Source organism: Triturus cristatus, chromosome 9 (genome assembly GCF_964204655.1).
Source record: "Triturus cristatus chromosome 9, aTriCri1.1, whole genome shotgun sequence".
Classification (NCBI taxonomy): domain Eukaryota; kingdom Metazoa; phylum Chordata; class Amphibia; order Caudata; family Salamandridae; genus Triturus; species Triturus cristatus.
In genome coordinates, this window is record NC_140592.1 from 887591252 (window position 1) to 887615866 (window position 24615).

Consider the following 24615-nt stretch of genomic DNA (forward strand, 5'->3'; position numbering starts at 1 on the left):
CAACAACTGTTTGTCACCTCCAACGTGTCATTGGGCACCAAAAATGGAATATGACGGGACATAGTGGACAAGGTCAATGCCGTCGGAGAGCACAAGAGGACAATGGATGAGGTCAAGAGGCGATGGAATTACATCAAGTGAAAGACCAAGGAGAAACTCGCAGCCAACCAGAAGGCAGCAATGCAGACTGGAGGTGGGAGCCCAGCGCCACAGCTCGTGCTGGATGACATGGAGGAGCTGGTGTCGACAGTCATCAGTGTGGATACTGTGGCCAGAGTCGGGGGATCGGGCACTGCTCGACAGGACACAACACAACCGCAACAGGGTGAGTGACCACCAGGTACTGGGGGGATGGGTGGAGATGGCCACAATGGCACACATGCACAATCAAGCAGAGCACAATGCACACCCTCAATGACTCTGGGTCATCGCCCAGATCTACAGACTGTCACAATGTACAATGCCATGCTATCTGAATGTCAACATGTACCATGCGGCCACATACATGAGGACACATTGTAATATACCATCTCCCCTTCACATTGCAGGGCCACCGTCAACACCCCCTGCATAGCAGTCCCAGCCACTCTTCACTGGTGACGAGGACAACCCCAGCATCGATGCACAAGCCCTCCTAGACATCGACATCATCCGCGACTCACCTCCAGGATCAGGGCAGCCCAGCTGCATTGTGGACACCCCACCCACCACCCAAACCACCCAGCAGGAGGCACCCACGACCCCGGCAGTCTCTAAGACCCCCAGGAACAACACACGGCCTTCCAACGCCATGTGCTGGAGGGCCAGAGGGAGTCGGCTGAGCAGGTGCAGGTGGGGTTCGACCTCATGGCTACCAAAATGGATGCCATCCTTGGGAGTCTAGGCCCGCTCCATGGTCTTCAACAAGCCCTGACTGACATTGCTGGAGTCATGCGGCAGAGAGAAGAACACCTGTCTGCTCAGAGGGGCTCCAGCGATGCCAACCGTGAGCTGGCACATCTGCAGAGGCTCATGGAGGACATGGTGCGGATAGAGGTGGAAAGGATGGCAGCCACCGCTGCACATCAGCAAAATGTAGCTGGGATCTACCATGCCCTGCAGATCCTCATCATGGCATTTCTCCCACAAGGTGTGGTGCTGTTGAATGCTGCTGCCCCCACACCATCCACATCTCCCTCACTGGTGTGCCAGTGCCTCACAGTGTGGCAAGCACATCCACTCCAGCACCTGATGTGTAAATGCCACATAGTGTGGCCGACAATCCTCCTCCGTCCCCTGATGTGTCAGTGGCACACAGTGCGGCCGACAATCCTCCTCCGGTCCCTGATGTGTCAGTGGCACACAGTGCTTCAGCCGGTACTGCAACACCCACAGGTGGGGCAGAGCACACATCTGGGGACGAGGACATGGATGGGTTTGTGTTCAGAAGGAGGCACTAGCATTCATTTCTGCCACCTGGCCTGTTTCTTCTTGGTGCCGCACATGGCCCAATGACCTTCCACTGACCCCCGATACACTCCGATGCACTCACCTTGGACATCAACATGTACTGCCATATCCTGTTTGATGACGGACTGTACCCTTCCTCTCCCACAGTAATTGTCATCCCCGGATGGACTCTGGCTGGCCCTCCATGTGGCCATATTGTGTAGTGTGCTTGGCATGGCCCTGTACCGCTCCAGCTGGAAAACTGGATGTGCAATAAACATTCAGTAACAAACTGCTGTATTATGTCTTTCATCAACCATGTATGAATGTGGGGATGAATGTAGAGACAATGATTTCCCTTGCGTCAATGATGCTCATCCTGTGGGATGCCAGTCAGAGGGTGATACATTGCCTATTGTGTTCCGGGTGCCGTGGACACTACAACAGGGACACACGCATCAGTCACTTCCTTGTCCGAACATGGACTGAACCACGTCCAGAGCCCGCAAGTCATTGTTGCAAGCCCTTCGCTGATCCGGCATACGGCAGGTCAGACCACTCCGCTTACGCTCCGAGGGGAGCCATCATTGCTACCCGTAGCAGGCGTACTCGTTGGTGGTGTGCAGGTCACTGGTCTAGTTGTCAGCATGTCACAGCCACTCTCTGAGGGCAGGTTTGCACACACACCACATCCATCCGGCACAGGCGTCACAGACCATGTGACTCCGCCAACATAAGGGGCAGACGATGTCACATTCCCCTCTGCCAGTGTTGACTGGATGACAGACGATTCACGGTTCTCAATCATAAAGAGCCCATGAGTTGTTGCGCACAGGGTTAGTGGCACCCGAGGCCTTGCGGCCAGCATGGACCCACCACCATGTGGCGCTGACTGGAGTTGCACAGGGTTAGTGGCACCCGAGGCCTTGTGGCCGGCATGGGCCCACCACCACGTGGCACTGAGTGTGATTGCACAGAGTTAGTGGCAGCCGAGGCCTTGCGGCCGGCACGGGCCCACCACCGCATGGCGCTGATTGGGGTTGCACAGGGTTAGTGGCACCCGAGGCCTTGCAGCCGGCATGGGCCTACCACCACGTGGTGCTGACTGGGGTTGTACAGGGTTAGTGGCACCAGAAGCTTTGCAGCCGGCACAGGCACCCCGCCACGGGAAGGTGACTTTGGGTGCACTGAGGTAGGGGCACCTGAAGTGCTGAGCGGGTGTGCAGCCTGCGATGATGCCCCGTCCCGGCGGTCCGGACAGCTCAGGTTTTGTGTGGCCTGATGGACCGCAGTGTAGGCCAGAGCAAGCGGGCAGCGTGGGCCTACCACCACGTGGTGTCACGTCTGGGATCACAGAGTTAGTGGCACCTATTAGGCTGAGCGGGTGTGCAGCCTGCGTTTATGCCCTGTGCACTGGTATGTCCTCTGCCATGGAGTAATCAAGACCCAGCACCAAACGTTAGACCTGGTGGCCTGCAGAGCGGGGTTGCAAGATGTGGAGGGTGCCATGTCAGTGGGCCCGGGCTTGTGGCTTGCAGTGGCATGTGGTGGAACCTCTTTCATGTACCCCGGTGGTGGAAGGTGAGCAGTGAGGCCTGGGTGTGCATGGCCGGGCATGCACCGCTGGGCTGCGGGAGGGGCTGGGGTGCATCTGCCTGGGTGTGAATGGGCGGGCATGCTCCGATATGCGGCGGGAGGGGCTGTGGTGCACCTGCCTGGGTGCTCAGGGGCGGGAAGGCGATGTTGTCTTGTGCAATTGTGTGTACTGTGCCAATCATGTATCTGGACTCTGTTTCAGATGATGGGTCTGTCTCGTATGTGTGACCTGGTGGATTGCAATACATACCGGCAAGTGGTTGGAGACACACCGGTGGCAGCAGGTGAGCAGTGTGGCCTGGGTGCTCAGGGGCGGCACTCTCTCTCTCCCCTCTTCTTCTCTCTCTCTCTCCCCCTCTCTTCTTCTCTCTCTCTCTCTCTCCCCCTATTTTCTTCTCTCTCTCTCCCCTCTCTTCTTCTCTCTTTCTCCCCTCTCTTCTCTCTCTCTCCCCCTCTCTTCTTCTCTCTCTCTCCCTCTCTTCCTCTCTCCTTCGCTCTCTCTCTGTCATTTGATGTGCGCAGGACACACCTTCTCATCATGGTTTTTGTCTTGCAGTCTGTGACCTATGGATTGTCCTGAGGGGAGCCGCCATGTGTCTTCATTTCAGTTCTGTGTTCCTTTTAATAAAGTTTCATTTGTTGCTTCGGAATTGAATGTGTGATGCTCATTTTTGTGACGACACATGCATGTCACCAGTTGTGATTGTGCGACTTCATGCGGATTATCTTGTACATGTTTATGTGTTACTGATGTGGCATGTCTGTGGTCGGGGGGTGCCGAGGAGGGGGAGTCCTGGGTGTGGTTGCGGGGGTATTGTTGCCCTTTCGGCCCTCCGGGCTGCATGTTCAGTTGCCCGGGTGCATCTGTTGTTCTTCAGGTGTGGCTGTGGGCTGTACTCCCTTTTGTGGTGCGGGCTGCCATCTGAATTTGCACCAGGTCAGAGCAGGTGTTAGTTTCTTGGTGCTAACGCGCCTTATCGCCTGTTTTGTGTTCTTATCGCCAATCTGGCTGGTCATTGAGAATGTTGAGATGTGGTATTGTTGTGGCTTTTAGCACGGGAACGCCTACTCTGCATCTCATTAGCGATGGTTGCGGGGGTCGTCTGTGCCGATGTTTTGTGCGGCTGCTATCGTGGGTAAACTGGTGCTGTGGGTTGTTAACACCAGCTTGTGATTGGGGCAATAACTTTATCGCAACATTGACTGCGATAATGTGCGTTAACTCGGCGATGGCTCCTTGTGAATATGCCCCATACAGTCTTGGTTTGTTGTCCCTGTCTTTCCACTGCCAACCCCCATCCCTCCAATGCTCTAGCATTCTGATGCAGCCGAGAGCTAGTGTGGGTGCAAAGCAAAACATTCCAATAAATAATAAACGATTTCACAGCCACTCTATGGCTTCCAAGTACAGGTACATGTCCCAGATTTACTAAGTGTCACACAGAACAGGGGGGCATGAAAATCCGAAGCACTGGATTGCGTGAAGGATAAAAAAACCTCATGCTATATATCGTATTAAAATAGAGCATGCTGATGATGTCAGCATAGAAATTCATAGAAAGAGCATTGGCAAGCCAGTAAGTTTCGCCTATGCGAGACCTAATGGCATTGTCAATGTTTTTTAAGGATGCTGCACAGCAGCGCAGGCTTCTATGCAACATGGATCAAAGTAAATAAAAACAAAGTGCTATGGTGTGGCCAGCGTTGCCCACATAATAGCGCTTTTGCTGGTTTACTTTAAGCCATGTTGCACAGCAGCCTGCGCTTCTGCACAACATCTTAAAAAAATATTAACAAAGCCAAATAGCTCTGCACAAGCTATTTGGCTTTGTTAATATTTTTTCACAATGTTGCACAGCAGCGCACGCTGATGTGCAACAGGGTGGCTTGAAGTAATTAAAAATAAAGCGCTATGAGGCGGCCAGGTTTGACCACGCGTTGCAGCGCACGCAATGTAATTCGTTTTATGTATTTATTTATGTACTTACCTCCGGTCAGCCGTATGCCGGAGTTTACTACCCCCCACCCTGCCCCTCCCCGCCCCGCCCCACCACCCCGCAGCACTCCCACTACGAGCCGCAACTGTCCCTAGCCCTTAGGGCTTCATCAGTGCTGTTGAAGGATGGAAATATTTGGCCCCGTTCAGAAGGCACCTCACAGATACATGAGAGAGGTAGCAGGTTTTAGCTCCACTATGCCGGGGGATAAACATGTCTTTGAGTTGTTCCTATCACTTGCCTTGCCTATGGCCATTTTGGTGCTTTCCCGCATTCCACTGATATACCTTTTTATCCTGTCAGGAGAACAGATATGTACATTCAAGGTCCTAGGCTTTATTGGCTACAGTGATCAATAAAAACCAAAACTGTTTCAGAAATAACTTTTTTTTAAATCTTTTATTCAGTATGTACCTCTTCTTTTTTTATTTTATTTTTATTTTTAGTGAGCAGAGCAGGAAACAAAAATAACAAATCATTGATCGTTAGGAGCAAAGCAAAAGAACAAACAACAGCCATCATCAATCCGTCTTTGACGCAAATGCACAATATATAGATGTAACATCTGAAACCCTTAAAACAGGGATGGACACATCCTTAATCAAAGCGATACAAAAAAAGTCAGGAATATCATATTTACATCAACATCAAAAGAGCCATTGCACCTTCCCCATCCTAAAAAACCTTGAAGTGTCTTGTGCCAAATAATCATTAAGATTACAATAAAAGTCAGTTGGATTATCTACCACTTATTTTTCATGTACAAAATCTTAGCATTAATACAGTACTTTTTCTTCCTCTCTTTCCTTTCCTTTAAGTTAGGGGCTTAAAGTGCAGTGCATTAAAGTGCCAGGTTTTCTAAAGTGCAGTGTGCTAAAGTGCTAAGATTCCAACGATACAGTCAAATTATCAAAAAACTTCCAAACCACCACAAACTTTTTTGATGCGCCAACCCATTTAGCATAAACTTCCTCAAATCTCCTTATCCTTGACATTTTATTTATCCATTTCGGGTAAGATGGAATCTCTTCCGACCTCCAATTTTGGAGAACTAATGAGCGTACTACTGAAGAACAAATTGAGATGAACGTCTCTTCGGCTTTAGTCAAATCTGGCCCAACTTTAGAGAGCCCGAAGAGAGCCACTTCTGTCTCGGGGTCAATCTTTTTTTTAATAGACTGACTCATTGCTAAAAAAATGTTTCTCCAAAAGGCTTCAAGCTTCGGGCAAGTAAAAAATATATGAAGCCAGTCTCCCCCACCGTGTGAGAGACATCAAAGGCATTTATTCTCCACTTCCGCATGACATTTGTTTAGCTTTTTTGGAGTATAATAGGCCAGCCACCGTGATAAGAAGGCATCCTTTTAAAACTAGCTACTCTCAGAGCCTTGCCCGGGCTATAGCCTGCCATTGCTGATGAGTGAAGGAACAGGTAGTCTCCCGAGTTATTTTTCCCCAAAATTCATCAACCGGGGGAGAACCTTTTGTTTCATTATTAAGGAGTACCAATTTCCTATTCCCTTTAATTTTACTTTATATAGAGCATTAACCAGGGCAATTGGAACCCCGCTTGGCAGGAGATTATATTTTTAATAAAGTTAATAATCTGTATGTATTCCACGAACCCTGGCTTCATTCGATTCCCTGCTCTACCTAGTACTCCTTCCCAGGAAATCACTGTATTTACCATGAAAAAATGGCCCAGATTTTCGAAGCCAATGCCCTTCCATCTCCTAAGACGACTGGAATGAGTTTGCAGGCCAAACCCCCTACATTCCTCCAATTTTGAAAAAGCAAACCCAGACGAGTTTGCTTGTTTAAAAAAGGACTAGAGTCGATCGGAATAGTTACGAACAGTCTTATAACGGGACTTTTTGGGTAATTCAGATGTCTTTAGAAAAACTGGAATTTGTGTATCGGACTCATCGATCATTCTTTCAAAAAAATATGTGTCCATCTGGTCGTTGGGTTCCAATAGACGTGCTGTAAGATCTAGTAACGCTGCCTCATAGTAGGAACGGATATTTGGTAAGGCTAGACCCCCTTGATTTGTCTCTAGTGGTAGTATGGACAGTTTAACCCTTGACGACTTTTTATTCCAAACAAATTCCCCAAACATAGAGTCAATTTCCTTGAAATATTTAGCATTGATTTTTAAGGGGACGTTAACAAACAAAAATATTAAAAGCGGGAGAATTGACATTTTTAAAAGTGCTACACGACCGATCAAAGTCAGTGGTAGAAGGGACCACTTGTCCAATAGGGTTTTAATTTTATTTCGCACAGCTAGGTAGTTCAAGTTAAATAATTGATCTATGTGACTCGAAACATAAATACCCAAATATCTAATAGGCTCCTCTTTCAGGGCCTGGGTTCTTAAGATCGTGGGTAAAAAGTTGCAGTCCGTAATAAGTACTAAAATCTCAGTTTTGTTTTGGTTTATTTTATAGCCTCCTATTTGTTCGAATTTACTAAATTCTAAAAGAGCTTCTTCTACGATCTGTTTATCCGGGCCGAGATACATAATTATATCATCCGCGAATAGTTTTAACTTAGACATCCCTTCGCATGGACCTCTAATTAGGGGATTTCCACGGATTCTCACAGCTAGAGGTTCGATGAAAAAAGTAAAAAGTAGGGGAGACATCGGACACCCTTGTCTAGTGCCGCGATTTATGTCCACGGTCCCTATTGAGTCTCCATTAACTATCACCCGGGCTTGAGCACCTTGGTAAATATTTTTCAGCATATTTAGGACTTACCGGGATGCCAGATTTACCTAAGCCAAAATACAGTGCGTCCCAGTTTAACAGGTCGAATGCCTTTTCAGCATCGACCATGGTAATAAAAATAGGTATTTTATAATTTGTCACATAATCAAGGGCTTGAATTAAAAACCTGGTATTAGAGGACATGGACCTTCCCGCTACGAACCCGGTTTGGTCACAGTGAATTAACTCCTGGGCGATGGGAGTAAAACGTTGTGCCTAAATTTTCATTAATATTTTAAAATCAGCATTGCGAAGACTGATGGGCCTATACGAATTAATGTCTTTACCATTTTTCCCCTTTTTGACAAAACTAACCAAAATGGATTCCTTAAAACTAGGGGGATCACAGCCTCCCTGAGTAATATTATTAAAAAGGTTTACCAGAAAAGGGGTCAGCTATCTCCAAAAGGTTTTATAAAATTCAATTGGAAGACCATCGGCTCCACAAGCTTTTGCTCCTACAATAGATTTTATTACGTTCACAATTTCTTCTTCAGATATGTCTAGCAACAGCTGTTCCACAATAGGCCCTAGAAGAATGGGGAGCTCGACCCCATCAAAATAGTTGTCAATTTGAGTCGCTCCAACTTCATATCTAGTGGTGTATAGCTGAGAGTAATGGTCAAGAAAGACTTGAGCAATCTCCTCTTTACCTGTTAAAGACAATCTAGTTTTGGGGTCAATAATTTCCGTAATGGTGGCTGCCTCCTGTTTAGTTTTGGTGCTACCGGCAAGCATCTTGCCGACCATCTGACTCTCCTCATATACTCGCTGTAGATATGTTCTGGAGCTGGCAGTCTATTCAAAAATAGAAAACTCCTTTAACTCATATTTGGCCCTATCTAGCTTTGCTTTGGCGTCCCCCATCCCTGCAGACTGTACATATCTACATTTTGTTGCTTCTACTACAACCTGCTGAAGTTTCAAAATTTTCTCTTTCCTCAATTTGACTTGAGATGCGGATAGTGCAATCATTCGCCTGCGAAGGGCGGCCTTAAACCCCCCCCCCCCAGACTGAGAAAATTTCTGCCGTGTTCTCATTGATCTTAAAAAATTCCACAATCCACTCTTTGGTGTCAGCCACCCATTGCTGGTCCTGCAGAAGGAGTCGATCCATCTGCCACCTGGATCTTGGCCTCCTGCTTACCCCTATTTCTATATTAAGTTTAATAAGAGAATGATCGGAGAATGGATTAATGTCTATTTCTGGCGGAGTGAGCTAAAGCTTGATGATGGATTAAACCCAGATCAGTTGACTGGGGGTAGGTGCTTGCATTGTTCAACACTCCGTCCATCATCCCCTTTGGTTTTGCTATTTCAGAGGTAGTACAACCCAGGGTTTGTGATATTAAAAAGAAACCAATTCGAGAAGCCGTATGGAATTGGTTCGAATAGCAAGAAAATTCCAATTTTGATGGATTGGCAACACGCCAGGGATCCATCCAGATATGCTCCTGTCTTAAAACCTCTATCACCTTTTTAGTTTTGGGCTGAAGCTCTTTTTCATTTTTATTCGAGGAATCTTTCTTTAAGTTCTGAATGAAGTTAAAATCACCTCCCATAATTATTTTGCCGGGGACCCCCCTTAGTAGCTCACTAATTCTGCATTGGGCAGTGGTGTCATCCACAATGGGGCCATAGTAGTTGATAAAATGCAATACCATGCCATTTAATTTAGCCTTAACCCATATCCATCTCCCCTGGGGATCTCTCTTTACTTGGCGAAACTCCCATGGGAGACCCCGGCAGAAATATATCGCAACTCCTCTTTTAGCCAGTCCTGCAGAAGCAAAAAAGGCATGCGAGCACCATCTTGGTAGGAATAATCTAGGAGAATTAGTTTTTAAATGTGTCTCCTGAAGAAATAGTACTTGGGGTGAAAAGGAGGCTAGCCATCTAATTAGAGCTCCATATTTTGGTTTGATCAGGATCCCATTCACATTTAGCAAAAGAATACTGCACTTAATTAACATTTATAATCCTATATCTATAACCTTACTTATTACATCAATACTTTGCATACTCCTGTATGTACCTCTTCACCCCAAAAATTTGCCAGGCATTTTGCTTGGCCCGCCCATCAAATGCTTCATGTACTTTTTATGACCACTGTTTAATCAGGTTCACTCTTAAAGTTATAAGCAAAACCCATTATAATGACTGCAACACATGAATAACATCAACAGTATATTAACTTATAAATACAAATTTATCATTTTTACATTTAACAGTTTTTACCCCCGAAACTCGATTGCCTCCTCATTTAGGGTTTTCAGCTTTATACATATATATTACACTAGGGGTGATAACACCGATGTAGTTATGAGTCACAATTCCCATGGGAAAGGGGTTTTTATTTTCTTAATAACTTTAGGGCCATTCGAAGAATCTGAACAAAACGTATATTTTACGCTGGTGGGAATAGATGCAGTTATGGTCAAGTCAGACTTTCCATAGGAAAATCAATTTAAAAAAAAAAATTACTTTGGGGGCATGAAACTTTTTTTTTAATTAAAAAACGTTGGGTCTTCCGTCAGCCAAGGGCCAAGGAAAAGGGCCCCAAAAGTGTGATTTCCCATTTTCATTCCCATAGGGTAGTTTGCTTTTTGATATAGAAAAAACAGCTGAACGGAATTGCAAGGAACTTGACACAAAGGTAAACCTTTACTCACGGATTATGCTTTTTCGGATTAATGTCAATCCTATCAGTAGTAGTTTTTGAGAAATTACCTTTTAAAAATGTGCTTGTATTGGGCACAAAAGTGGTTAACTATTAAGGGGCCGATTCCGATTCCGGACGCAAAACGAACCGACCGACACGGACCCGGATCGAATACCGACCGTCACGTACCAGCGCCGTACGACCCGTGTAGTACGATGCAACACGTGTGAATTTCAACCGACACGTACGAAATACAAGCCGTACAACCGAGCCATAGGGAAAACAGTGATCCGGACGGAAAACTGACGCGATTTTCACCGACCTACACGAACCCGAAATGAACCCGACCGACCCGTACCCACGATGTACGATTTGCGCAGTAAGATGCAATGCGTGTAAAACCAGACCGACTCGCACGGAGACCAAGCCGCATGACCAACACGCACAGACAACCCGGCACACAAGCAATAGAGACCGCCGTGACCGATGCGTACCAAACACAGAAGATAGGCAGCGTGAACGAGGTGGAGAAGCCCGCACGAGACAACAGCAGCGTCCGTTTCCGTCACATGAACGTCTCCTTCATGCCTACAAAACCCAAAGTAAAAATGACAAAAAAAGGACCAAACAAGCAATGACAAAGCCAATAAATACCAAAGAAAAAAACATGGGACAAAGACACACCCACAACTCCAACTATATAAAGGACTACAATCACTACCATCATCCCTTGCAAACAGGAGACACAGCCAGCAGCAAACACCAGTACACAGCAACCACAGACACACTCACAACTCCCCCATCACACAACTCACACACCATCAGCACCTCATACAAAGGCACACACACATACACCCAGCAAAACCAACACCAAACCACCCTCACTTGCACCCTCACACACACACATCCCTCACCACCACCACCCTTCACCATGCCCCCAAAGAAGAATCCAAAGTTCACAGATAGTGAGTTAGAAGTGCTGGTAGACGAGATCATCAGAGTAGAGCCACATTTGTTTGGTACATTGGTCCAAAGGACCCCCATCTCACAGAAAACCAAGATGTGGGCGAGGATTGTGGACAAGGTGAATGCTCAAGCACCAGCAAGGCGCACAAAGGACGATATCCAGAACAGGTGGTATGACGTGCGCAGGAGGGTCAAGAAACTCATCGAAAAAGATCACGCCCTGAGTCAGTTCACCGGCGGTGGCCCTTCTGCCAAACCAGTCTACTTCAGGACCTGGGAGGAGAAGGTGCGGGACATCCTACCACCAGAGAGCGTCCATGGCCTAACAGACATACCAGAGCCTGGTGAGTACACAAACAACATACCCAAGATTGTGTGGCAAGGGGACAGTGAAACCATGCACCGCAAGCAAAGCTACACTAACCAATAGATAAACAGCCCAAGATGTGTATGCCAGTCAGACAAACACAATACCTGCCATCTCATAGTGACTGGGAACTGTGTCATGACATGCACCAACCTACAAACAAATATAGCAAGCCAGAGGCACAAAGCCAAATAGACCCTGCCAGACGGTTTGCCACCACAAACACACCACCTCACAGTGCAGCTGACTGTCAGGAAGGAATAGTGGGTATGCAGGTGAAGTGAGTGTATCCAAAAGCATGATGGGGCCTGTAGTCACAGATAATGTTCCCCCTCCTGACTTGTAGCCAAACAAACACCAAGATTTCACAGTCAGCCATCTTGCCACTGCTGTCACATCCCCTCACAGGGAAGCTCACACTGAACCATACTCGCCTCACAGGGAGTGGGAAGGGACTGACAAGAAGTCTGACACTGGGCTCTGTTGTGGGGAGCACAAGGCCATGCTGGGAAATGGCCAACAACAAACACCAGGACTACACAGTCAGCCATCTTGCCACTGCTGTCACACCCCCTCACAGGGAAGCAGAGTCAAGAGGGAGGAAGTATGGGCATGCTGGGAAGGGGGTGTAGCCAAGAGTATGATGGGAGTCGCAGTCACAGACAATCTACACCCACCCACATTGCCCAGCAAGCTCACACTGAACTATACTCACCTCACAGGGAGTGGGAAGGGACTGACAAGATGTATGACACTGGGCTCTGTCGTGGGGAGCACAAGAACATGCTGGGAAATGGCCAACAACAATATCAAACTCTGTCCGTGACAAGCAGGGAAAAGCAGCGTACATGCAGGCATCTGTTCGAAAAGTAGAAAATGTCATGTTTGTGAACCATCGATGCATGTAGAAACATAACTCACATTGTGTGTCTCTTTCAAACACAGGTGGTGCTAAGCACCCAGCACCAAACGATGAGGATAACCAGTCCCAGACTCTGGCGGACACTGAGCTCTCTGGTCTGACTCTCTCTCTGTCCTCTTCGGATGACGACGACCAACCTGGCCCCTCCGGTGTGAGCCATCATGCAGCACCAGCAGCATCAACATCTGCAGCCCCTGTACCCATGCCTCCAGCATCTGGACACCGACAGGGCACCCCCACCAACATGGACAGACCAAGGCCAATCAACACCCACAGCACAGGGACACAGGACCCCCGGAAGCTACACCAAACACCGCCAGCAACACCACCCAAGGGGTCCCAGTGTCACCTGTGCGTCCCGCCACTGGTCCTGCCCGTGTGGAGAGGGGTGCTGGGAGGGGTGGGAGGCACAGGGGCGCACCTTGCAGAGGGGTCTGGGCTGCATGATGACCCCCAACTGGCACGCATCTTAGATGAGTACCAGGATAGCACCGGAGGATTTGGCCATGTAGTGGGGATCCTCAAGGACCTGCACCACGAGCAGGTCGCCCACCATGCCCGCATGGAGGCCAAGTGGGATGACATTACTGCGGTGCATCGGGACATACTCCAATGCCTCCGACAGCTCAACACCAACCTGTCCACACCCCCCTGTGTGGCCACAACATCTGTCGCAACACCATCTGCCAGCACCACAGGGAGGGAGGAGGACTCTGGTGGAGAGTCCCCTGCACATGAGGATCCCCCCCCCCGGAAGAAGAGGGGTCGTCCGAAGAAGGACATGTGATAGGCAGATGTCCCAGCACATCCCCCAGGGCCTCTAAACCTGTTCTGGACAATGTCCTTTGTGCGCAACCCGTTCACCTTGTCCAATCGCACACAACTCGCCCACATGACATGGAGGGTTCATGTTGGGCCAATGTATCAGATGACTGTGGAATTTACTCTGGACATTTCATCTACCAGCACTTCCAACTCCAATGTGAACTTTGGATTCCCAAACCAATGTACAGCACCCACCATCCTGTGCACTTCCCTCACACATGTTTGTAAATAAACTCACCAGTACACCATACTTGCCTCTGTTGTGATTCCAACTAGTCATATTCAGGGAGATGTCGATCTGCTACACAACACAGTGCATGCCAAATAATGCAACAATGTGACCAAAGTAAGGTGAGTCATGGTGATGTGACACATGTGAGGTAGACACACCACTATGGCAACACAAAACATACTCACCATGGCCATGTTACTCATCATACACAATGATGTTGACCTGAAATGCATTGGCATGCACAGACACAACACCAACCCCAGTCAGTGGTAACAAGTCCACAGTTGAGGTAAGCAGATGTCACTCAGATGTGGGAAGACAGACAATGCACATAACAAAGCGTAGTCCAGGTTCATTACACATCACCAACACGTTTATTTCACAATAGTTGCACGGTAATTCTACGTAACAGTGGACACACACTCTCAATGTGTTGGAGAATGGAAGTCCAGGGATGTGTGGTACATCAGTTGATGGGAATTGTCAACTTCCACACTGGTGTTGGCTTCTGGGTGTTGGGGGTCAGTGTTGACCACACAACAGGCAAAGTACCCTGGGAAGAACAGACAAGAGACAGTCAAAAGCACAGAAGAACAGGAGAGAAATGCAACACACATGCACAAAACATGTTGCAAGACACCTACACAAACACTAGTTAGCAGTACTACCCTATTGTGGAGTACACACCACCTTTTCAGGAGGCCGAATGTCTGCTCAATCACCCTCCTGCTCCGACCATGTGCCTCATTGTAGCGCAGCACGGCTGGTGTCACAGGGTTCCTGAGGGGTGTCAGCAACCACAGCATGTTGGGGTATCAGGAGTCACCTAAACACACAAAAATGAACAAGTAGCTGAGTTTTGTAGGAGTGCGGAATACAACATTGACAAACACACACAATGAGAAACAGTCAGTATACACCGACAAGCCAGGCATGCTGAGCTGGCATCTGTGACATCAGCGTTGCAATGCGACTACTCCTCATAATGTAGGCATCGTGTGCAGAACCAGGGAACCGTGCACACACATGTGTGATCGACATGTCGGCAAGACAGACCACCAGAGCATTGATCGAATGGTAGTGCTTCCTGTTACGGTATGCCTGCTCATGTGCCTGTGGTGGTATCAGGGCAACATGTGTCCCATCAATAGATCCAATGACGTCCGGCATCCTCCCCAGTGTATAAAAGGCATCCTTTATTTCAGGGAGTTCAGCTGGGCAAGGTAACTTGATATACAGGTCTAGGAATTGCAACATCCCCTCCAAGACATCGCGTAGCACCCGACTAAACATTGTTTGCGACATCCCCCCAGCAGTAGCCGCAGTGTGCTGGAAGGTACCAGTAGCAAAGTAGTGCTGGGCTGCCATCACCTTCACCTCTGGGGTCAGTGCTGTAGGGTATGTCCGGCCAGGTAGCAGATGTGGCGCCAACTGCTCCGCCAACTCCGCAATCAGTGGCCTGGTGAAGCGGTACCGTCTGATGCAGTCACGTTCCTGCATGGTTGCAAGGTCTGGGAATGGCCGATGGACAGCTGGTACCCTGCAGTACAGAGATGCACAAAGGAAGATTGACCCATGTGGCCATGACCACGATCAATATCACCTGCTAGATCATTACATTATACAATGTACTGAGGTGTGTGCTATTGGGCATGGACACATATGTCACCTACAAGACCACCACCTCACATCTCAATTCCATATGTTGACATGAGTCCCATGTAGTGCAATGGCCAATCATCTGGCTGTGTCACCCAACTTATGTGCTGCTGCAACATTCCAACCACACACCACAGTGACAAGTGAGGCCTCATGTGTCCCAGGCATCACAGATCTTTGCCATGCAGAAACCCAGGGTCCCTGTATTGCCACATCAACACAGCAATGGACATGGCGTAGCACGTACACACCACAAGGCAAGCAGAAGTCCCACAGGTAGTAGCCACTATTGTTCCTGCCGGCCCTACATGTACGTCTCTTAGATACCCACCCCATCAAGGGTGATGCATATACCACATGGATGTGGAGACTGTCACCCATTGGGCACATTTGATCAGACACATATGAGACACAACATGCACACAGACTGTGGGTGCATATCAGTATTGTGGCTACAGGTCTCACTGTGACGTACATGCCATCACCCCCAGGACTCAGGGTGTATGTGACATGTCCTAAACATATCCAACCTGACACTGTGTCCGTGACTCATGCCCATTACTGTACAATTGCACATCACAGTGGTAATGTGCACAACACACAAAGGATTCTGCCCCCATGTACACGTGCACAGCCTGGGAGTGGCTGCACAAAGTGCCAGCCAAAAAAACAGATGTGGCCCCCCCCAAACACGCAGGGAATGCAGCCTTACATGCCATGGGACACTGTGTGGCCAATGCTGTAATGTGGTAGGTGTGAACAGGTGTCCCTGGCCAGTATATGTGTGTTGCAGCCGTATAATAGTCACACCAGTGAGGTCCGACGCGGGTGACAATGCATACGCATTGCATGGGTCATGTCCAAGCGGTGCGTATGCTTTGTCATTGCATGCAATGAGGTCCGACGCGGGTGACAATGCGTACGCATTGCACTGGTCATGTCCGAGCTGTGCGTACGCTTTGTCATTGAATGCAATGAGGTCCAACGCAGGTGACAATGCGTACGCATTGCACGGGTCATGTCCGAGCCGTGCGTACGCTTTGTCATTGAATGCAATGAGGTACGATGTGGGTGACAATGCGTACGCGTTGCACGGGTCATGTCCGAGCCGTGCGTCATTGAATCGTATGGAGACGGGTGCATGTGTATATTCAAAATACACGTTGTACAGTCAGTTGAACGAGCCGGGCGCACCCATTGGCTCCGGACTGTCATGGAGACGGATGCGGATTCAAAACCTGTACGAGTTGTGCACTGGAAATTCAGTTGGATGCCTACAACAATGTTGCAATTTCAAGTGTTCCATGAAGGTGAAGATTTGAACAATGCGGAAGGCATGTACGAGTCGTACATTTAAATGGATTGGCCAGATTCATAGAATGCAACCGTGTTGGACCTATCACTTGGGACACATGGCACAGAGTCTGCCTCTGCAGCACAGATATAAGGCTGGCTAGCCCCCAGGGAGCTCACTTGCCTGCACTACGTACTACTGGACCACATCCCTGCTACCACTGCTGCTGTCTCTGCATCCTCTGGCTCCTGCTATGGCATGTACTCTGGAGAGGGCCCCAGCCTTCACTGAGGAGGAGAACCGGGCCCTGCTGGACGGGCTCCTTCCACAGTACAGCAAGCTCTATGGGAAACCAGGGGAGCAGGTGAGTGTGCTGTCCACTGTCTTCCTAATCATGCATGTTGTCTGACTAGCAGGACTAGCAGTGTGTACACCAGTGGCAAGCATTCTCACTGAATACTTTCATCACCCAAAGTGTGTAGGTACATGTAATGAATAGGTTTCCTGCTGCTAAAGTGCATTAGTACAAGCTTAAACTATCCAGGCATTGTTAACATGGCAGACATGCAGGTGATTTGTCCTTCCCCATGGTTGCACTACCTGTGTAATTCATTTCCCTTTGTGATGATGACATGTATATCCAAATGTGTGCTGCACAAATCTGGGGCATGTGTGTTAATGTACTTTTCACTTTGTCATCCTCACAGGTTGATGCCCACCAGAAGCAGGAGATCTGGCTGACCATCGCCCGGGCTGTTCGTTCGGTGGGGGTCTACAAGCGCCGGATCCGCAACTGCCAGAAGAGGTGGCAGGACCTTCGGGGCTGGTCCTGGAGGATAGCTAGAGTCCAGCTGAAGCTGTCACCTCCACGCAGGAGGGGCGGACACCGGACCCTGACTCCCCACATGCTCCGGATACTTGCGGTGGTCTTCCCATACCTGGATAGGCAGCTGAAGTCCAGACAGCAGCAGGAAGGGGGTAAGTCCATGCCTGATCTGTGTACTATGTCTGACATGCTAATAGCAGTCTTTTGGCCTGGTCACACTTCCACATTACGTAGGTCTTGAAGTCCAATACTCATGTCCCTCAATTGTGTGATGCACCCTCCTCATATGTTCCACAGGTGTGGCCCCTACAGTCTGTTGCTTGTGTCACTAGGGCACTGTGTCCCTGCAGTCAGCTATGCTTCAGCTACCGGTCAGCATCTGTTCCTGTGACTCTGTTGTGTGTTTCATGGGGGGGGTCAAATGTTTACACAATGCCTGAGATCTGACATGTGATATGTGTGTGCCCTTGAGATGTGTTCCAATTGCTGGTCTGCCTCGCAACATGTGACTGGGGTATTACAAACAAACCCATGCAGCAGGGGACTCCAATTTCTGGGCTTCAGGAGCATGTATATCGAGTATGTCACACTTGCTTAGCCACCTGACTACTGTCCAGGGCTAAACACTGTTTCACGTAGACCTTGCCAGTCATGCCTCCTCAAGGGCATTTAGAAACACTCTGTAATCCCACTCCTGTGTATGAAATTGCAGGTTGTGCTTAGTGACATGTGCCCTCAGGTGTCTGCCTCTGTGTCATTAGGGTGTGGCTTGTTGTTACATACAACAGGGGTGTCCATGATTGAGAGGGTCAGCATGACATCTGAGATGTGACTTTGAGAGACAAGACCTGCGTGACATATAGGTGTGTGATCATCTGACAGCACATAAATGTGTATGCAACTGTGTCCTTCAGGCAGCTGGGTTACATGCATGGCAGACTGTGACGTGTTAATGTACAGGGATTTGTGTTTGCAGAGACTCAGATGTCTGATTTGCATGATGTGGGGTCTTCTGGCTCCTGGACATGTTGTTTGCATGGGATGGGCAAGTGCACCGGTCATCTGCAGAGTTAGCTTTACCGATGAGCTAGGATTGTGAGTCAGTGCATATTGTTGTTGTCTGGATGCCCTGCCCCTGTGACAGGGGACAGTGTTGACTGACTTTCAGGGCATCCCAGTGCCATGGAATTTAACTTGCTATGAGTGATCCTGCATTGTGTTCAAGTGTGCACCATGCACACCATTGTGGAATTGCCCATCAGGACATGAGAACATTATAGTGTGTGTTGCTGGCATGCATCACAAGTATGTGAAATGAGTCTCTGCCCATCCCTTCATCCGGACACCTGTACTGAGTCAGTAGCAAGAGATGTGCTGTGTGTATAGTGACATACTCCTACATGTTCACTTGCATGTCCAACTAATGTGTGGGTGGTGCATGTTAGCACATTGGGGTGTTAGCATCCAACATGCAACAGACATATGTGTGAAAGTCAAGGAGGGATATGTGTGCCATGATTGATGTTGAGAATGACAATTGGCTTATCCTAAACAGTGTTGGCACTTTGAGCTGTGTTCAGCTGATGAGGCCAGGGCTTGCTCTGTGATGTGATGTACTCACTGTGGTGTGTGCAGTCGGTGCAGGTGACTGATGTTGTTCTCTTACTTCCTATTCCTATCCAGATACATCCACGGCCACAGGAGGGGACAGCTCCACGGACCAGAAGGAGCCACAGAGCCTTACAGGCACAGAAGGAGAGGAGTCAGGTGGACCCAGTGGCGCGGATGGCGAGTGGGGTCACACAGAGGAGTCGTCAGCACCATCCCCCCCAGCTGAGGGCCACAGCAGCTCTGAGGATGACTCCCTTGTGGAGGCGGGTGTCAGCAGCCACCAAACCCCAGCTAGTGAGGCTGTCCCCGCCACCACCGCCACCACCACCACCCTCCCATCGGCTCACATCCCAGAGGTCCCTGTGGGCTCCCGTGTTCGTGAGCATGTCTCCTTCGTGCCCGGCACCGCACCCCCTGCCCCTGTGTCCCCTGCTGCCCTGAGTGAGGAGTCTGTGGACTTACTTGGACAGATCCATGTAGGGCAGGCGTCAATGCTGAAGGTCCTCCATGCACACACGGGTCTGTTGACACAACTGGTGTCATTCATGGAGGGCATTTCCTCGGGCATGTCTGCCCTACAGAGGACCAATCAGGCCGGAGCCTCCTCCCTGACGGCAGCAGTGTCCCTCCTCCAACAGTCCCGCACCCCTCCTACCCCTGCACCACCCACGATTTCTAGCAGCCTACCTGTCCCAAGCACAGAAACACCCAAACCAATGTCTAGACGTGCACACAAGCAAGCACAGGGGACTGATGACACACTCACAGGGGCTGGATTGCAGACACATACACAGTCATCCACAACCACTCTGCAGTCCTCTGAGACCTCTCCCTCCCAGCCCCCTTCCCTTGCATCACCTACAAGCCAACCTCCCCAGAAGCTCTTCTTCTGTGACCCTGGCCTCTTCCCCACTGACCCAGCAGATCCTGATTACAAGGGGAAGAGAAAGTCCCCACACACAGAGGGGAGTGCCCCTCACACCTGGACACCCTCCCCCAGGGGCAGTCAGACAGAGACCCCCATCCGCAAGTCCCCCCAGCGCCAGAAGAGCAAGACCCCCCTGCCACAACGCAGCTCCAAGGCAAAGTCTCAGTCCTCCATCCCCCAGGCCACAACTCCAGAGGTTCCACCACCACTCCCTGCCCCGGGTTCCCCCACCCACAGATACACCATCCCCAAAATGCTAAGGCCCTCCCTCCCTGGCACTTGCTCCTCCACACCTGGTCAGACAGTTAGTGCCACTGATATGGGGACCGTGTCCCCCCCCTGCCCTGCCGACCTCACCTGCCCCCCATTCCACTCCCATGGATGTAGGCACTGCATTGGAGTCATTGACCACCCCTTCTGACTTGGGCACTGCAGTGGTGACCCAATCCACTCCATCTGACCTGCCCACTGGAGTTGTGCCGTCACCCACCTCATCTGACTTGTGCCCCACAGTTGTGACAGCACCCACCACTTCAGTCAGCTCCACTGCAGTTGCAAGTGTCTCGCCTGCATCCATCACCCCTTCACTGCCCCCTTCTGCTGCACCCTGATCCTGTGCCTGCGGTGCCTGGCATGCCCCTCCGAGGGGATGACCCCGGTCCTTAGTAGTGCAGGCAAGCAAGGTGTGACAGTTGTCACTCTACTTCACTCCTTGGCATTTGGACATGGACTGGCCATTGGCCTTTTGTTTGAACAGACGTTTAACTTTTAATATGCTGAATAAAGCTTTTTTCTTTATCCCTGTGAACTTGATTTAGCTGTACATTATGTTGATGATGTTTAACATGCCCTTGCACCTGTGATGCTTGGTTTCCAATGTTGAATACTGATGTGTTGCTGTGAGGTACTCCCTGTGGTCCATGAGATATGTATCCTATTCTGGTGGGTATCCATGTCACACTTTGCAGCTACCTGGGTGTGTCAGGATCAACTATTTGTGGACATCTTTGTGAACATTTCATTTGCATGGTCACATCTGTGGCTTGCACCCCTGCACATATGATGTGCTTCCCATTGTCCAATTTGTCACTTCAACAGACTTTGTGCTCCTCAACACTGGACCTACAGGTGTGGGCATCATTGGTATGGGAGCAACTGGGTCCTCTTTGCAACTTGCTAGACATATGTTTTGGGTATGTGCAGATGACTTAGGGGAGACTCACGTACCCAGGCTGTTGTGACCAGAGCCTTCATTGTGTGGTAACTGATGGCTGACTGACCAAGTTTTCTGCAGACATGAGTGAGACGTGCGGGGAATATGTTTGGCACAGCTGGGCTTCCACAGGTGCTGGGTCCCCTCAGGTAAGTGTGTTGTCCAGTGACATGGCCTGGGCCCATGGTGTGTGTTATATGAGCATGTGTGTGTGTCCACATCCCTGTTCATGCACAGACAGTGTTCCCTTGATATGTTTCTGTTGTTGATGCTTGCTGAGTGGTACTGGGTTCATCCCACTACTTTTCCAATGGGCTACCAGATGTGTGGGTGCATGACACACTACTGTTAATTGGTGTATCATCATTGGGATTTGTCAGTCCTGAGTGGTGATGATGTTGTCAGACACAGATGGGACACAGTCAGGGTTCCCCAAGGCACCTGTTTATTTGCTAAATCATGTAGTTGTCCCTGGGCGGTACCTTTCAGTGATTGAGACATTTGTATGTGTGTGTGACTGCTCCTACTTGTCGGGTTCATGGCTGCGATGCTGGCAGGTGTCAGCATGTGTGCCTTGTGGTTCTCCTTGGCTTCTGCATTGTCCTGGGACTGTGGCAGGGATTCTGAAAGTTACGTGAGCTTTGAGGTCATGGCCATGTACCGCATACTGTGCAGTATGTCTGTCATTCCCCATGGTTGTAAACGGTCGTTGTGTGATGTGTCTGTGCACCTTAGTTCCTCCCAACATTCCTGTGTTTGTCATAGGTGCATGTGCACTATCACCTGTCCATGTGAGCTTCACAGATGCACATTGTTGCAGTTCATGGTGTGTGGTGTTGTGGGTGGACTGATTAAATGTTTGCATGGATGGTCCCCTAGCTCCCGTTTGTCCATGGATGAAGGGCCATGCTGAGTGATTTGTGTTTGTGTATGTGTGATGTACATTTGTGGCACAGGACACATGTCTGGGTTTCCCAGTTTGTACGACATCTACCTTTGTCATCACAGTGGAGGTGTCATGCATGCTTGTGTCACCCCAATGTCTGGTCCCTGGGGGTAGTGGTGTTGTGTGTCAGTCTCTTGTTGTGTACGTTTGTGTTCATTCCAGCTTGTGTCACATGTGTCTGTTGTGCTCCCTCTCATCTCCCAATGCCTGATTGCCCACTGAGGGTGTCCCAATGATGGTTTACTTTTGTGTGGCACTGTGTCCACATCTGTGCCACTGTGGTTCAGCCCCCCTCATGTGTTGTGTTGTTGCCTGGGGATACTGTGACACACACACACATGCTGTGTCAGATGTGCAGTGTGAGGTTGCATGTTTGTGTTTGTGTATCTGCACCAGTGCATTGGTATTGCTGTTGTGGGCCTTTGTCTGGATGGTGTTTCTGTGATTTTGCCTGCTGTCCCTGTGAGTCATATCACATCACTGTGCACATTCATCATGGTTGTTAGGTGCCATTGCTGGCATGGAATGTGTGTTTGTGAGCTGACACCTACAGTCTACACATGTTGTTTTGATTGGTGTGTCTATTTTCGAGATGTGTGCATGCTTGGTGATGGTCACTTCTGCTCTTGTGTTATTGTACACTGTATGCATTGTCAGCCCCCATGTGTGGTGCTTGTCTGCACATGGCCGAGAGTGTGTTATGTTTTCACAGCACTGTTAGCCTCACCACATCTCTGTGGGAAGGGGACACAACCACTAGTTTGCCCTAGAAGTGTTTAATGTGTTGGGAGCAGGGATCATACATGCTGTTTGTTATTTGCAGCTTTGACCATGATGGCACTTACCTTTTGGTCACTGTGATGTGGGGGGGTTTAGTCCCCATCACCACAATGCTCAACATCTGCTGCATTTTGGAAGCCCCCACTTAACTTCTGTTCCACACAGTGAGGGGGTGTTCTTTTTACATTGCCACAGTGCTATGGTGATGTTTGCCTTGTGTATGTCACACTCATGTGTTGGTCACACATGTGCTGTTACTTACATTTTATGTCCGTAGTCATAAACACTGTTGTGGGCATTTGTCACAGACTACACACTGTTGTCATGATGTTAGGGGGCTGTATTTTGCTGACATACCTGATGTTGGAGTATGCTGGATGTGTTGCGCATCACCCATCCTATAGCTGGGGGTGGCAGTAGTGATGGGCAACATAAGCCCTATGGCTGGGGGTGGCAGTAGTGATGGGCAACAGGTCCCCTATGGGTGTGGGTGGCAGGGGTGATGGGCAACATATGCCCTATGGGTGGGGGTTGCAGTAGTGATGGGCAACATAAGCCCTATGGCGGGGGGTGGCAGGGGTGATGGGCAACATAGTCCCTATGGGTGGGGGTGGCAGGGGTGATGGGCAACAGGTCCCCTATGGGTGGGGGTGGCAGTAGTGATGGTCAACATAGTACCTATGGCTGGGGTGGCAGTAGTGATGGGCAACAAGTCCCCTACGGGTGTGGGTGGCAGTAGAGATGAGCAACATATGCCCTATGGGTGGGGGTGGTAGTAGTGATGGGCAACAGGTCCCCTATGGGTGGGGGTGGCAGTAGTGATGGGCAACATAAGCCCTATGGCTGGGGGTGGCAGTAGTGATGGGCAACATAGTCCCTATGGCTGGGGGTGGCAGTAGTGATGGGCAACATAGTCCCTATGGGTGGGGGTGGCAGTAGTGATGGGCAACAGGTTCCCTATGGCTGGGGGTGGCAGTAGTGATGGGCAACAGGTCCCCTATGGGTGGGGGGGGCAGGGGTGATGGGCAACATAAGCCCTATGGCTGGCGGTGGCAGGGGTGATGGGCAACATGTGCCCTATGGCTGGGGGTGGCAGTAGTGATGGGCAACAGGTCCCCTATGGGTGGGGGTGTTAGTGGTGCTGGCCATGCAATCCCTATGGTGGGCTGTTGTTAGTGACCAGGATGTGGATCCCCTGTGTGAGTGTGTGCCATTTTGCGGGTACGTGACGTTTGTTTATGTGGTAGGTGTCTGACTTACCGCCTGCGTCGTCGGCATCGGTTCCTGAGCCGGTCATAGATGTAGAGTACTGGTATGACCTGCGCGATGGGCTGCAAGATGTGTTCATGTCGTACACGCTGCTTGTTGCTCCGTCTCATACCCACTGCAAGCTGGTGCGTCTCGTTGCCGTGTATTGAGTTGTGGCACGAATCGTAGCTGATATGCTTGTTTTCCGGATGCTGTGACGTCCCGTACGTGGCGACCCATCCGGCGCGTAGGAAGTACGCATCGTACTTGTCATGCCGGAAACTGCTATGGATACTGCTTCCAGGCGACTCGGTTCAGCGTTAGGAGTTACTGCTCGGACGGAG